The sequence below is a fragment of the Dipodomys merriami genome, unplaced genomic scaffold (genome assembly GCF_024711535.1).
Source record: "Dipodomys merriami isolate MVZ:Mamm:240054 unplaced genomic scaffold, mDipMer1.0.p SCAF_2, whole genome shotgun sequence".
NCBI lineage: Eukaryota > Metazoa > Chordata > Mammalia > Rodentia > Heteromyidae > Dipodomys > Dipodomys merriami.
In genome coordinates this window covers 117,522,661-117,539,150 of record NW_027203381.1, presented here as the reverse complement: position 1 = coordinate 117,539,150, position 16,490 = coordinate 117,522,661, and the positions used below count along the sequence as shown (strand labels likewise).

The window sequence follows — 16,490 nt, the reverse complement described above, 5'->3', positions numbered from 1 at the left end:
CCCCTCACAGTGACCCTCCTCGTCAAAGGAGGACTGAATTCCTACAGCAGAGGAAGCTGCTCCCACAAAGAGATGGCTGGGTTTGCAGGCGGACACCAAGCTTCTTACAAGTTCATGTAGCCCACAATGGCTTATGAGTGAACTTCATCCCATCCCCTTTCTCGCCACACCTTGAAGACAGGAATTGGGCAGGTGCTAACACATTGACCTCGGAAGGCTGAGAGGGATGAGCTCAGAGCTGCTCCTGCAAAGCCTGAAAGCTGACACGAGAGATGAGTTTCACTGCTGTGCAGTGGGCTTTCCAGAACCTTCCAGGGACACCTTGCAGGACTGTTGTATGCAGCAAACAAAGCAAGGGCCTAAAGAGGTGTAAGAAGAGGGCTCCCCAAAAAAGCCAAGGATCAAGACAAACACTATTTTAGTACAGTGGGTATTTTTAATTAAAATGAAGGCCCAAAAGGCACAATGAACCAACTATTCCAATTCAAAATAATGTCAAAAACCTGTCTGTCCTGCCCAGCTCTGAGCTTTGGTACCACAATCTCCTCATCCTAAAGTGGATGCTAGAGATATGAACACTTACATGCAGAGTCAAATGGTTTCCAAGTGTATTAGCCTTGCAGATTGTAAGAGCAGTAACAAATGAGAGAGAGCTGCACCAGATAGTTGTGGGGTCTTAGGAGTCAGCTAGCCATCCTTCACCAAATGAGGGGTCCAGGAAAACGCCAGGACACAGCAAAGAGCACACAGATGGGGGAGGGGTGGATATGAAGAGTGACAGGAAATGGGAGACAGCATCTTGATGCAGACAGAGGCTGAGTGGAAAGCATGAAAGGAAATGTGTAGGACAGGCCAGTATCCAGGGCAATTTCTCAGGCACAGAATCACCTGCCATCAATTCAAGAGGAAAAAAAAAACTAATGGACAAAAGGCACACTGTTGCTGTTTTTTGTTTTTTTTTTTACTCTGTTTTAATTGTATTTTATTTTATTTGAGAACATACTGTACAGAGGGGCTACAATTACATGGGCAGGATAATGCATACATTTCTTACCAAGCATTGCAGCCTCCTCCTTTGTTTACCCTTCACTTCCCTTCCCCGCCTCCCCCCTCCCCCCACCCAATTTTACCCCCCTCCCCCCACCCAATTATACCCCCCTCCCCCCCACACACCGACATTGTAAAGCTGGTTTTGACATGACATTTTGTACTTCTCACTGTTGCTGTTTTTAACTTTAAAATGTAGTTCTCCCATTACAAAAAAAATAATGCAAGCTCACTGTATGAAGTAAGAAAATTACAAGAAGTACAGGGATGACACCCCCAGAGTTGTGACATATTTTCTTCCCATGTTCTCCAGGAAGATAAAATGCAACAAAATGTTTGAGAAATGGAGCAGCAACTGGCAGAAGAAGAAGTCCTTTCTTCAAGAGTTCTTGCATGTGGGGTGCAAATGCTGACTGAGAACAGAATTATGCCCCTGCTTGTCTCATGTGTCCCCAGACACCCCAACAGTACATTTCCACTGTAGCTCAAAACATGCCTCTCTATGCTCTCCCTCAAAGACAGAACACCCTCATGGGTGGGTCATGGTTTCCCCCATCGTTTTTAAAATTCTGCTGCTGGGTACATTTTTCCTGTTCTTCTGAAACTGACTCCATCCCTGAGTCTCTGGCCTGCAGAAGGGAGGAGTCTGTGGTTCAGGTGTGTTAGTCTGTAGGCAAAGGTGATTCTCCAGGCCTAAGCACTCTTCCTTCTGAAGAACCTCCAATTCTTAGTCCATAGACCCATGAAGCTTCTCCTTCTGTTAATGGATGGCGGGGAACACTGGACACAAGCCAGACCGAGGATTCTGCAGCAGATGCTTAATTCCCTCCCAGCGAATAGGCAAGATTTGTGTTATGCAATTTTCCCAAAGCGCTAGCTGATAAAACGGCTATTAACTCTCCTTTATACAAATCTTTAAGGGTGCGATTCAATTTATCAAAAAAAGAAGACATCAATTCCCCACCTCCCTCAGCTGAGTGTAGTACTTGGCTCTCAAGTTCTTAATAAAACAAATTAACCACGAGTGCAGTTCTAGTTCAAGGCCTGGAGAGAATGGCCCCGTGTCTAGGAGAATCAGATAGAGAACAGGCACTGGGGCTTAAGGTCAAAAAGCAAGAGCTGGGTCATTACTGGGTCATTACAATAGGTCAGTCAGAGACAACTGGGGGGAGAGGACCTCCCACTGGGGTAAATCTACCCTAAGGTAAATCTCGTCCAGGCATAAGCTGCGAGTACTTCTAAAGTTCTCACCACAAGTATTTATGCCTTAATCTTATAAGGTAAATGCTTTACTGTCATTTTAGACCTGGCAATAGTGTGGTGTCCAGGAGAGGTTAAGAAGTTTACCTGAAGTCACTCCAGTAGTCTGCCTCCACAACGCTTGCTCCCACCTGCCAATATAACATGAATCATGAAAGGACTGAACACGAATGTGGAGGCCAGACCTTGTAGCAGCCAGGGAGATGGGACTTGGTGTAATGCGCAGTCGGGATCTGGGTTGCGTTTTGGAGGGGATGTTGTGATCAGAGTATTTAGGAGACTCACCACACACAAGGTGAAGCAGAGGTAACAGAAGGTAAGGAATGCAAAGGCCAGGCGTGAATCAGAAGAGCCTGGCCACCAGGAAGGGCTTGTCTGGAGAGGATGCTGAACACTGGAGCTTGGAGACCCAGGAACCCCAGGCCCACACGAGACACTATTTCCCAGCACTGTCAGCTCTGACGGAAACTTTGGTCAGACAACCCATCCGGTGCCCTTCCCGAAGCAACTTGAGAGAAACAGAGATGGAATTCACTTGTTCCAGGTTAAATTCTAGTTTTGATAGAAGAAAGCAATCCTAAAGAAAAGCTGACCTTTCCAAAGAGTCCATTTCCACAGGGACAAGTAATTATACAACATCTGGGGGCAGCAGGTGAAGGCCTGGGATGAAGGGAGAATCTTGTCACCTGGCACTTCCAGCTGCTCCCCCTTCCAGGGAAGGACTCACAGTTACTTGCTTCTAACCAAGAGTTAGCTTGGTCCTGGCTGGCGGCAAGGTCGAGGGAGAGTAATGGTAAATAGGACATGGTGCCTGCTCTTGAAACTGAAGACAGGAGTGTGGATAGACTTGTCCAGGATACGTATTTCACGTCAGCCAGGACACATTCTGCGAGCTACAGCAGCTCCTGCCCTTTCCAGCCTATTACAACATACCAGGAAGGCAACTCAGGTATGCAACAGAAATAAGAGAAAATGGGGAAAGGGGATTGCTATCCACAGTCATTTTCCTTTACTGTCTAACACCTCCTAGGCACAGAAACCCTGCAGCCCTTCTGACTGCCCTAGAATAACTATCTTCTTGAAGCAGGAGGAAAAGATGAGATTTTCCACTAATTGGGAATTCCCTAATGGAAAAAAAAATCAAATGACCACATCACCTTTCCTGAAAGGATACAAGTTCTTCACGACACATCAGAGCATAGTGCAGACCACATGCAGCTATTCATAGAGCACAAAGATGCAGGAAACTTGATTCTATCACCACACATAGATAGTTAGCCCTATTGCTTAATCGTACTTTCTCATCTCCAGTGAGGAGTCGAAATTTTTCTGTAAAAGCAAAGATAATACAAAAGTCATAAGCGCCCTCCAAATTTTTGGCTGGAAGAGATTAAAGAGCAAGCAAAGCATATGCTATACAGATAAAAATTGGAAAATACTGAGGTGACAGTATAATCAGAAGGCATTCTACCCAAATCTCTTGAGCTTTATAATTCTGCCTTTTAAAATTAAACCCATTTAGAATATTTAATGCCCCAGCCATAGCTTCAGTTTTTTTCTCACCATTGGAAAAAACCATGGTGTAGAATTTAAAGACATAATGATTCTAAAACAAATATTAAGTACCTGCCTGAATAAAAACAGGTACTTTCCATCTGCTATAACCAGTAAACCGGTTGCTTTTCTACCATAAAGCACATGCTATGTGTTCATGTAAGTATATGTTTGTGCAGTTAGGTGTGCACACACTTGTATGTGTACATGTGTTTGTGTGTGCACATGTATGTTTATGTGTGGACACCTGTGTGTGTTTCTATCAAGAAAACATAAAGGTGCAAGCTAGAATGTTCATTTCACCAAGGTGGCATAAACACAATATGTCAGTTATAAATTCTCCAGGTACACTCTGATTCTACTGAGTGTCTTTTCAAAGACTCCGATATGAAAATCCTTCTTTCAAATATAGTTCTGGAGTAGCCTTTAATTTTTACTTCCTTATTTTTACGGTAAGTCATTTTAAAATTAGACCCATGGTCTAATTACAGTTTGTCATGAGTGAAGTTAAAAGTAAACTAATGAGCTCCAGATAAGTTTAATGTCATCTGTGGACTACAGATGGTTGCATAAATGTTTCCCAAAATATCTCCTGCAGTTCTCACATTCAAAGCAGATGAGTGACCATGGTCCAGGATGTCCCATTGCTTTGACCCCAAGCGCCCAGAAACATTATAAAAAGTCATGAGGAAGCCTAAGATACAGAGTTCTCTAACAGTATTCCTCAAATTTATTTGCCCAGAAAAAAGCTTCATCCCATTGTCACATAATCATAGTAATTTGTGAAGTTCTGTGGCGCACACACGTACACCATCCTCGGCCGGATAACATTCCTCGTCAGCTGCATGGCAGCCACACTGTGAGCACCGCGCACCTGACGCTCCCTCGTGGGCCCCGGCGCTCGCCCACCCTTCCTTAGGAGTGCCCACAGGACCGCCGGTGGGCCAGATGGCAGCGGGCAGACACCCCACCTGAATGCGCGCTCTAGAGGGCTAGTGAATCAAGATAAGACCCCAAAACACAGGGTTGATAAGATCACATCAAATGACAAGGCGTGTACGTAACAAAGGGGAGACTGTACAGTAAAGGTAATCCACAGAATGGGAACATATTTTCACACTACCCATCCCAGGAGCAATTGAGTATATAAGGGACAGACATTCAATGCAGAAAGAGGGTGAGGGAGGGAGAGGGACAGGGGAAGAAGAGGAGGAGGAGGGGAAGGAAGAGGAGAGGAGAGACAGGAAGGGGAGAGAGAAGAGGGGAAGAGAGGGAAGAGAAGAGGAGGAAGAGGAAGGGAGGGGAGAGTAGAAGAGGAAGAGAGGAAGGGAGGAAAGAGAGGAAGGGAGGAGAGGACAGGATAGGAGTGAGAAGAGGGGAGGGAGAGGAGGGAAAGAAGGGGGAGGGGAAAGAAAGGAGGAGAGGCAGGCAAAAATTGATTTTAAAATCCTAAATTGACATTTCCCAAAAAATAAAACACATGCAAATTGCCAGTGGATATATTAAAATGCTTAAGATTATTAATCACCTTCCAATGATACAAATGCAAATCAAGATCATAGTGAGGTATCACTTCAATCTAGTTAAAATGGCTACTATCAGAAAGGCCAAATGTAAGCGCTAGGATGAATAAGGAGATACTTAGATACTGCCAGAAGGGATGTGAATAAACACAGCTATAACAGACACAGTATGGAGGTTCCTTGCAAATCTTTAAGAAGAGCTACCATATGACTCTGTAATCCATATATATACCCATATACCCCCAAAAAGCTGTCTTCCAAAGAAGAGAAGAGTAGCTACTCCCTGGAAATGGCAGGAAGATGGTGAGGGTCTGCCCGCTTGTGATTCGGTACAAGCCTGCCAATGGCTTGGAACCCAGTCTCTGCTGCCCACACGTCACGCATGACTGGATGTGCTGGCTTGTACGGCCCAAGTGGCAGAGCAGCTTGTACGACAGCCTGGACCTGTTGCAAAGCCTCCTCTTGTTCTAGAACTCACTGAAAACCATCGGTTTCCCAGCAAGTGGCCCAGAATAGCACACAGGATGTATTGCCTCCAAGCCCTAAGCGTTGAGCTTGTCTTTTGGCTGGTGGTGGGGCCTTCACCTTGGAGGAGAACGTCAAGGTCTCAGGCGTTTCTTTCCCACTCTCACAGAAAGCCTCGCGTACTTGCTACTTCTTTCTCACAGGTCTGCCAGATCTAACAGTTTCATGAAGGCTTACAGTATCCAGTGAGGGTGACGGGGAAATTGAGGTCCTACACTGTCTTGAGCTTTGGACGGTGAGGGTTCACCAGCCAAAAGCAAGTTGTGCCTGGTGGTCTTGATTACAGGTATAAAGGGGAAGGGATAATTACAGGAATGGCATACAAGGTCTAAGAGGATGTGTTCACTTTCTCAGGAGATGACGCACATGTGCAGCCACAGCTGCCATTGGAATCACTGTCTGAGCTGATGATAATCCATTATCATTCCCCACAAGCCATGTGTTTTCTTGACACCCAAAGAGGCAGGCTGCATCCGTGCTGGGAACCACCACTCCCGTGCTTTACAAGTCCTGGAAGGGGAATAAAACTCTCCCATCCCTCCAGGAATATGACTTTTGACTTACTGCTTTTGTAGGTACGGGATATCACCCCACTATGACAGCCCTCAGTCCACAGGTTAGATTCTGCCAAGCACAAGCACATTCGTCACCTTCTGTCTGTGACCTGCCGTTCTTAACAGAGAACATTCAGCTTCCTCTCTACCAGCGCGCGAGTTCTTAGGGGAAGTGACCAGTTCACTCTGACAGCTCCAGGCTGCCACACCGGAAGTAGCCGCATGAACTGAGGATGGAAATCCATGTCTGGGTGGGAGCCAAGCCCATGGGGAGATACACAAAACGGAGTGAAGCCAGCTACCCTGTAGCCATTTGAACTTTCTATGTTGAGGTCTCTCCTAAACATGCCACCTACAAATAAGTATTGTTCCCTCAGCCCATGTGTTGATTTGGGGACGCTCCAAAAAGGTGTTTCCATGCTGACTGGAAGATCAAGGGCCCCTTCCCGTGTGATTATATCTTATCATTTCCTTTTGTTGGTCCATCTTGCTCTAGGACGCTTTGGGGTGAACCGGACTACAAGTGTGCCCTGTGGGGCAAGTGTAGGCCCAGTTTGTCCTAGCAGTAGGGGACAGCTTGCCTCGAAGCCCATTGCTCTGGTGTTCACTGGAAACACTAGTCCTTTCACCTAAGTGTGAGTGTATAGTAAATACACAGCCTCTTGCACAAGGATCCATGCTCACTTTATACAAACGAGCAGGGAAACCCAAGAGGTTTCCTGAGCGTGGCTGCTACGCTGGCTCCCGGCAAGCCAGCAGTCTCATTTGGGTTGCTGAGTTTTTCATTTGTCTTCTTTCCTACCTTTTCCTCTAGCAGGAAAATTGGGTCAGAAGAAGAGCCTTAGGAGAAGTTGTAAAGATGCCTGAGCTAGCCTGTATGTCTTGCTGTCATCTTTTTCATGGGAAAACTCAGAAACGAAGTAATAGCACCTGCTCCCAGTGAATGCCCAGCTGCCCTTGCTCCCAAGATTACAGAATCCGCGGCCTGCAGTGTCACAGGTAGTGAGTGGCCCCTACCTACCATGCCCATGACCTGGACAGCGTGGCCTCAAAAGACCAGCTCTAGAAACCACACGGACCCACAGGCTGACATGTGGCAGGGAAGAAAAAGTCAGACAACTCAAGATGACTCACACAGACGCTCGAAATTTTAAAAATCCACACACAGCCACCTACGGTATTTTAAATTAAAATTTTTTACCCCAGTCCTTTGGAAATAGAATTTGCCCACATGTCTAAAAAAGATTTTTTTTCCAGTTCCCATATATTTTTTTTCCAGTTCCACAGACCTTCGGGCTTCTCCATCTCCCTCCAAGACGACATTACTTTCCAGCTTTCGTATATGAAACACAAACACGGGTTTAAGCTGAAATCTAATCAATCTACCCTTAGTAGAAACATGAAAATCAAATTCTCATCTCAGAATTTTCCAAACAGCAGCTGCTGTGTGGGTTTTTTTGGGGGGAGGGGTTGTTCTGGGTTTTGGAGGGCTTTTTTTGTTTGTGGAAAGACAAAAGAAACAATGCTTTTGACCAACACCTCTTTTGGGGTGGGGGGAGTTCTTGGCCTTCCTACCTTCTCATGGCAGATGGAAAGGGGTGACAACAAGCCTGCATCCAGGATGTCCCCAGATAGCCTGCTCCTTCATGGGCCCCATCTCTGTTGATACTCTCTTCTTCGTTGAGGGTGGCATCTGAATCAGAGGTCTCTAAGATAATCCCTATGACCATTCCACAGCTTTTTTGCCACCCAACCAATATCATCTGTAGGATGATCCATCCCATAGTGATGAATAAAGGCGAATGATACGTTTATAATTTCCCTGGGATGAGGGGATGAATTCAGTCCCTGGTCTCCTGTCTTTCTCACTTACATCATCATACAGGGTCCCCAGTTCCTAAAGCTATCAGGTGTAAGATTCTCCTGTGTGATGTCCTGTGCTAACCTGCACCTTGTTGGGCATGGAGAGCCTCAGAATATCCAGGACTCACAAGCCATTGGTCTTCACTTCCTTCGCTTCCTTGTGGGTGAAATCAGATGAAGCTTTCCTCTCTCCTTTCCTTGGTGTAGTGGGCCTTTTCTCTGATTGTGGAGTTCCTTCAGCCTCATGGGCTTTCGGGTGCAGACTCTGCCACCTATTGACTCGTAACGTCCAGAAATTTCCCATTACCCCTGCTGTCAAAACTTGCCAGGTCCATTAGACTTCCATCCTGGGTGCACGTGGTGGCATCTCATAGATGAAATGCATGATCGAAATCCTGCCAAAACTCCAGGCAGTTACTCTTACCACCCCCTTCCCTTCTGTCCCCAAACCCATTCCTTGTAAGTCTAGTGACAACCCACCTGTCCCCCAAACAGCTGGCATGACGCACTGGAGAGAGGTCCCTGGAGTGGATAGTTAGGGGGTGGCAACTAGCGTCACAGTGCGAAGGAAGCATCTTCTCCTACTCCCGCCCCCTACCCCCTCCCCTGCCCGGGAGCAACGTGGTCTACGCACACATTTGCATTCGTCCTGCGCCCTGCCCCGGTCCTCCCAGAAAACAGTCTCCCAGAATGACACTGTACTTTCTCTAGATGCGAAATCTGTGAACATATTGTGTGGGATACAGAATGAGGACGCTACATTTAAAAATCACATAACTCTGCAAATTCTGGCTAGGGCTGTGCTGCTAAACGTTTATCAGCAGTCTCTTCAGGAAAAAATAATCCAGACCACACACACACATACACAAATATACATATACATATACACACACACACACACACACACACACACACACACACACACACACACACACTTTTCTGGTCTACAGGCATTTTCCTGGTCTATTTATAAGTAATCACCTACATAAAAATTTTATTGTGAATCCCACATAACCAATTGGTTATTATACAATAAGCTTTTGTTGACTTTCACTAGCCAGCCTGCACCCATGGCTGATATATTCAGGTAGAATTCCAACCTGAATGCTGGTGAGTTTCTCCCTCTGGTCAAATGAAGAAGATGAGGATGGGTGTAACAGCAAAAAAGTGACAATTCCTTTGCTGAAACGAGAGTTTTCAGCTAATGGAATAATACTGTCTCGGTGTGGGTGGGTGTGCGCTCTCACGTGCACATGTGTGTTATCCATGCGGTAATGGGTACAGGTCATGCCCCACCTCTCAGTTAACTTCACACTGCCAGCAAGTCTCTCACTTTCTGCTATCTGGATCGAAGTTCTTCACCTTTAGCACTGTCAACCATTGGAGCCAGCTCCTGAAATAGCTCTTGGGAAACATGGGCTAGCAGACAACTGTTTCAGGCATTAAGATGTGTTTAGCATCTCTGTCTGACTCCTTCCCATGAGAGACCAGTACAATCTGCATTCCCTCTGTCCGTGAGCATCTCTAGATATTGCCAAACATCTTCCAAGGGCAAAAACTACCTCATTCAGAACAACTCATTTTAACAATCAACAAAACAACCTGCCAAACCTTGATGCATTGTGTTTGACAACCCCCCATGATGCCAACTATGGCTATGCAAGTAACATCAAGAACCCAGATTTTTTTTTTTGGCGGGGGGGAGAAGGAGATGAGGCCACAGGCAGCAACACAGAATTTCCATCGTACAGATGAAAGAGATGGAACTAACCTCAAGAACATTGATAAATAAGAGGGTGGAAACCTTTAGCGCTTAGTACCTTTGCTTTTAAAGTTATTAGTGTAACTGCCAGTGTGGGTAATTTTGCTCTAACGATAGTGGAGTTTTTAACAACTACCACTTAAAATTCCTGAAACATTAACATTGAGCTGTAGAAAGTCTTGGGTACAACATCACCTCTAACTCATGGAAAGCTTCCGTTTGGAGATGAAATTTTTGTTCTGCCTCTTGAGCTTCACTCTAGAGTTTCTGGTTTACCTGTGTCAGTTGCTTGACCTCTGTAAATGTGTCTTCTGCTCACCCCAGGCTAACATCTCCCCTCTGGTTCCTCTGCCTTGTTTCCCTAGTGCTCTACTGATAATGGCTCACATGCTTCCATTTTCTCAGCCTACTACTTTGGAAAGTTACTGTGGAAAGTCCCTTAAAACCAACTGCACCTGAATCATGCAGTGACAAGACCTCCCTGACCTGAGGCTTGGCTCTCAGTCCCAGAGGGGAATTAGGACCTATGACTCACCTGTATTTTCAACAGCTACATGTTGTAATAATGCACTCTGTTGATCGGAGAGTTGGTTTTCCTTTCAGACAAACTTTGAGTGTGTAAATCCTCACCAGCCTCCTTCTCTATGACTTCTACATCCTCATGTTAAACCAACTACAGATGAGAAATATTTGGGGAGAAAAAAAATGTGTTTGTAGTGAATATATTCAGAGGTTTTTTTTCTGGTCATTACCCCCAAAGTAATACAGTTAAAAGTACGTGCATTGCACCGATATCATATGAGCTAGTAGACGCCACCTGCAGGTGGGCAGGGGCAGGTAGAGGATGTGTTGTGTGATAGGCAAGCACTGTGCTGCCTATATGTGCGCGAGTGATGAGAGCACTGTGGGGCGTGGCGTCCATGAGGGATCCTGGAACCAATCCCCTATGGGTGCGGAGGGATGGCTACGTATGGCGTGAGACAAAGGCTTTAAATCAGCAAAGCACCGTCATTTATATAACCTCCTGCCCTGGAAAACGTAGGGGCAGTGTCTGACGCCTGGATTGAGGCCATGGGGGCCTCAAGTTATCTTGGAGGAAGCAGGGATGCCTCATGCCCCGAGAGGACCTGTCCTGGGCCCGCCTGCCCTGTGGGAATGGCTTTTACATAACCCAAGAGAAACAGCACGCAGACAGCAGCTGCTTGTCTGAAGTGGGCAAGGGTGTGCGGGGGACTGCTAGGGTCCCCAGGCTGAACGGTGGAAAGGCAGGGTCCCCAATGCGTAAGGCTATCCTCACCTGCCAGGCCCCTACAGCAGGTCCCGTGCAACTGCCGGAGACACCTTCTTCCTGGCAGGGACACTGAGACTCTTCTACAAGACAGCAGCAGTGGGCCTGGCTCCCTGGGAAGACTGGATTGTCTGACAACTTCCCAAGTATACATACCCCCAGGATGCCTAGATTTTTTTGCGGGGGAGGGGTGATGAGATCACATGTAACAATGCGTAATTTCCACCATACAGATGAAAGACACGGAACCGGAACTCACCTCAAAACCGGCAACACACGCCGGCGCCAGTGGTTCACGGCTGTAATCCTAGCTATTCAGAAGGCTGAGATCTGAGGATCATGGTTCAAAGCCAGCCTGGGCAGGAAAGTCTGTGAGACCCTTATCTCCAATAAACCACTCAGAAAACTGGAAGTGGGCTGTGGCTCAAGTGGTAGAGCGCTAGCTGTGAGCTGAAGAGCTGAGGGACAGTGCCCAGGCCGAGTTCAAGCCCCACAACCAACAACAACAACAAAAAAGAACTGCAACACATTAAATAAGAGGACAGAAACCTAGTGCATAGTGTAGGGTTTGCCGAAAGGAGACCACCACATGGTTCAGGCAGAAATGAGTTTCTTGAGGGGAGAGCGAACTGCAGGCTTGCACGAGATGGAGGCCTACAGAGAGAAAAGAGAAGAAAAAGAAAGAGGGCGGGGACTGTGAGTGAGTGGGATTCTATAGGGAACAGCGGAAGTGCAACCCCAGCGGATGCGGAAGTGATCTTAGAGTCTAGGGAACCTCTCACTGTCCAAAGGAGGCGTGACTGGGGCGGTTCAGGAAGTGACCTCAGCAGATGAGGAAGTGACCTCAGAGCCTGGGATCCTGTGCTGACTCACAGGCAGGTGATAGATAGTCAGGTGATTACTAGTCTCAGGCAGGTGATTTCTGGCAAGGCTACGTGCTGTCTTTCATGAAGAGGAAGGGGGGAGGGGGCTGCTCCCCCCAGGCAGATCTAACAGGACCTTTGCTTTTAAAATTATTAATGTATCTATAAGTTTGGGTAATTTTGTTTTTAACCATAGCAGCATTTAACAACCACCTCTTTAAAAATCCTCTGCCTCGTGGACCGGTGCTGCTCATTCTCTGATTGCCCCCACTGACTCAGTACGAACAGTCTGGCAGGGCAGGATAGGATGGGGCTCAAGAGGCAATCATGACGTCTGGCTGCAAATAACTCCAGGATCAGGTCTCCCCAGTGGTGAGCACAGGACCACCAAGCAGGAGGTCCAGTGGACTCCAGACACCCTCAGGCAAGAGCCAGCCTCTGTCTAAGTTGTCAAGATCTGGAGAGTGACTGGGCGTGGTTCTGAGAAATAACATTCATGAAAGGACCGCTGACCTTGAAACATGCCTGGAATGGCTCAGCGTGGCTCCTTTCTCTCAAGATGACAGGTAGACAGCAGGTTAGAAGCACAGTCCCCTGTGTGGTGGTGTTGAGCTGGTCTAGACTTTGCCCACGTAGCCTGATAGGATGAAATTAGATCCTTGGTGGTCACATTCTCAAAAGAGATGAATGCAAGTCTCCTCAGACTGGATCTGTGCCCTAGAAAATGTATTGTTATTAAAGGAGCCAGTCTGGCCACTCACTAGCCTCTGGCTTCCTACTTGCCATGTAACTTGGTACCGGTGTGATATCTTGGGTCCTGGGCACCTCACCAGAGCTGAGCAAAGGGTAGCACCATATCCCTAACGCTCCAAAATGGTGAGCTGAATAAACCTCTTCTTTATGAAATAACCAGTCTTAGGTGTTTTGTTCTAGCAACACAATACCGGCTAATACAGTTCCGAGGGGTGGAGCAAGGAGTGACAAATTCCACGAGTCACCTGATCTCTCTTCAGTTAGGCACACAGGTCTCAGCAAGGGGCACGGTAGGAGATCACGTAAATCATGACACTCCCCCCAGGGGTCCGTGTGAATCTGGATCACATTGGAAAGAACCCATGGGGACAGGAGGCAGAAAAGGTCCCAAATATCCCTGGGCAGACATAGCTTCCATGGCCCTCACCCGGCCCCTTAACCACTCCCCACCCCAACCTCATGTGCCACAATCCCTCAAACCTCAGCTGGCACTGTTCCCACACCACTCCCACCTCCCCCTTTGCTGGTCCTGGGAGCAGGCCAGGCCCACCTGAGGAATCTGGCCTCTGAGACAGGGTGGTAGGGGGTGGATCTGCCCCAGGGCCCTCCTACTGCATGTAGATGGGGCATCCCATGTGCTCAGAGCTGGGAAACTCCCAGGACACTGGCAGCAGCCATGACCAGCCCCTTGCTTAGGGGTACTGTTATCTGCCTTGCAACCCCCTGGGTTGGGGCACAGCAGCCTGGATGCGTTGGGGTGCAGTCTGGGATTGTCCAAGCCCTCAGGAGCAGAGCGTGGACATCTCCGTGCCCACGGGCAGAGGGTGAACCTGCTCGGACCTCATGTCACACAGCCATCCGCCCCGCTGGAATGTGGGCTGGGGGTGTGTGGCATGGGTTCCGTGGCCTCCTCTGGGCCAGGAGAGGGAAGAAGGGGAGGAGGATGTAAGCAGAGGCAGCAGCGTGTCCCCTGCTGCTCAGGGAATCACCTCCTGGCCACAGGAAGCCTCTAAACCCACCCACCCCCAACCCCTCCCTCCACGTCCTGAGGGGGCCCAAGCAGGGCTCCGCAGGCCCCTGTGCAGGGCAGGCCGCCAAGCCAGGTAGGAATGTGCCAGCAGTTGGGGTGTGACCCTGGGAAACAGCTCACCATGGGGGGGCTCGGCCTCCCGCTCCCCCAGAAACGCTGGGAAGGCCCTCCTAGGTCAGATCTATCATCCGATGCCATACACCTGTGGTCTTGGTGAGGCTGGGCTTCTGGGTGGGGTGATCACGAGAGGCGGTACCTCTGGCCTCTTCCTTCCTCTTGCCTGGGTTTGAAGGGCCTGCCCCTGCGCGGCCAGCATTCCCCACGGCTGGCTCCTCTCAGTCCACAGGGGAGTTCTGCACAGGCCTACGTGGCCCTGTTGCCGCCGCCCCCTCACCCTCCTGCGCCCCAGCTCTTGGTGGCTCCCATGGCACTGAGGCACTGGCATTTTCCAGTCCCCTCCCCAGGGGACCCCAGAATTCACAAAAGGCAGTGGAATGGCTACCCTGCAGCCAGGAGCCCCGCGGACCGGCCCACGTGGCCCACGCCGCCAGTGGACACACACACACCAAGAATGGAGCTCAGGGGAGGCTCCGGGGCCTCTTGTTCAGGGCACTCAGCTTTGGGCAAAGCTGCAGGCCAGTCCCACCGAGCCAGGGCTGAGAGGAGGAGCTGGAGTTTCCTCCCTGAGGCTCCCAGCCAGTGCGATTCACCCAGAGCAACGCTCTCAAGATTAGTGGGACTCAGTTTCTTCATTTCACTATAGCCCTTGGGCAGGAAGTTATCTGCTCTGATCCATAGCACAAAGTCCAGAAGGGCCACTCTCACTTGGTTATTGCTGCTGTCCACAGGCCCTGTGGTCACCTTTGTTCTAGAGCAGCTCCCGCAGGGTGGCTTTGGAGGGGACACTCCCTGTGCGGGATGCTGAGGCTCAAAGCCAAGTCCAGGCTGAAGTTGTGCCAGCTGCGACATTGCCATTTGGGGGAGTTCTATTCAAAGAAATGGAGAATCTCCTACAGTCCAGCCCATGCTTAGAGAGCCGTCCTAGGGTCTGTAAACCTTCTGGCCTACCCTGTCTCCATTAGGGGTGGAGAAGTATTCAGATAGACCCAGCTGGTCTGCCAATAAGAAGGGAAGAGGGTGCTCATGTTGTCACCAGGCAGATTTCAGCAGCAGACATCCCCACGCAGCAAGTCTGACCCTGCTTAGATGTGAGAAAAACCAGCAAGCCATAGGCCACATCTCTGCCTCTGTGCCCTGAGGGCTCAAGAGGCTTCTGGCCAGCCCTGGGCCCAGTGCCTCTCTCCATCACCTGGACTCCGCCCTCACTCTCCAGACTCTGAAGAGAACGTGAGTGAAGAGGTCACAGCCTGGCTCCTGTAACTCACGTATAAAATACTAGCTACTCAGGAGGCCGAGATCCAGAGGATCAATAGGCCAGAAAAGTCCATGAGACTCCTTCCCTTCTCTAAAATAACCAGCAAAGAGCAAATACTAGGGATGTTTTTTTCTTGGAGAGGCGGTTTGTCAGTCTAGAAGTATGCATGCGCTCGTTAACTGGAGGAAGGCCAGTTACCCAGGCATAGATGTAAGAGCCTATTGGAAAAGTAACAAAATTAAAACAGGGATGGGGCATGGCTCTGATGGTAGAGCACCTGCCTGGCAAGCCAGAAGCCCAAGTCCAAACCCCAGCACTGCCCCCCAAAAAAGAAGAAATTAAAAAGCCTGGAGGAGGAAGTGAGGTAGTGTGCACAAGAGTTGGGGTCATTATCATCTCTCAAAACAGCCACTAATAATTCCACACACTCTCACCTGTGTAAACATGAGCTCGAAGTCAGCCTCTTGGCTGGGTCATACCATCCAGCTCCACGGTGACACCATCGATCGGTTCAGAGTCTGTGCCAGGGAGCACTAAGAAGAGGGGCGGCCAGAGCCTGTCTCCCGGGCCCCAGCTTCCTCTACCACTGTCCCCTGTGGTGTGCCCCCCCATCCAATCCAGGGGCTCCCCCTGACCAGCCCTGACACCTGTGACCCACTGAGACTGTGAGGTAGAACCCCAAGCTGAAAAACAGGTCTCTGGAGTAAATGAATGTGGGGGTACCCGACCCAAATCTGAGGCTGATTTGAGAATCCCCAGTGCCGTTGTGTTTGATCCTGAATTATGGCGTGCTCCTAGGCTTAGCTGCCCGGTAGTGCAATACACAGCGTACAAAGTGGGATCGACAGCAGCCTGACCCCTCAAACAAGTGGGGAAAGAGGAGGTGGGTGGAGCCCCCAGCCCAGGTACATCACCCCCTTCCCAGGACCCTGAGCCAGCCCCAGGCTCCTCCCACTCTCCGAGGGTAGGGTCTGTGATCCCTGGGGTCGTCGGGGATGAGTCACACTTCCCAGGTTTATGATAAGCAATGTCCAGGTTTCCTTCCCACCACAGAATGAATAATTACCTATGGGACAGTTGATTTCCCCTGAGT

At 49.0% G+C, this 16,490-nt stretch overlaps 1 protein-coding gene and 1 long non-coding RNA gene across 5 annotated transcripts in view; one reads left to right on the top strand and one right to left on the bottom strand.

Annotated features, from left to right (window-relative positions):
* Kcnj6 (potassium inwardly rectifying channel subfamily J member 6) overlaps positions 1-16,490 on the top strand; it is a 193,471-nt gene that overhangs the window by 95,940 nt on the left and 81,041 nt on the right. The gene's annotated exons all lie outside the window — the stretch shown is intronic.
* The window catches only part of LOC138832533 (uncharacterized), a 104,402-nt gene continuing 89,090 nt past the window's right edge, over positions 1,179-16,490 (bottom strand). The window contains exon 5 of the long non-coding RNA XR_011373578.1: positions 1,179-3,636. This is a non-coding gene — a long non-coding RNA (uncharacterized lncRNA). The remainder of the gene's footprint in view (positions 3,637-16,490) is intronic.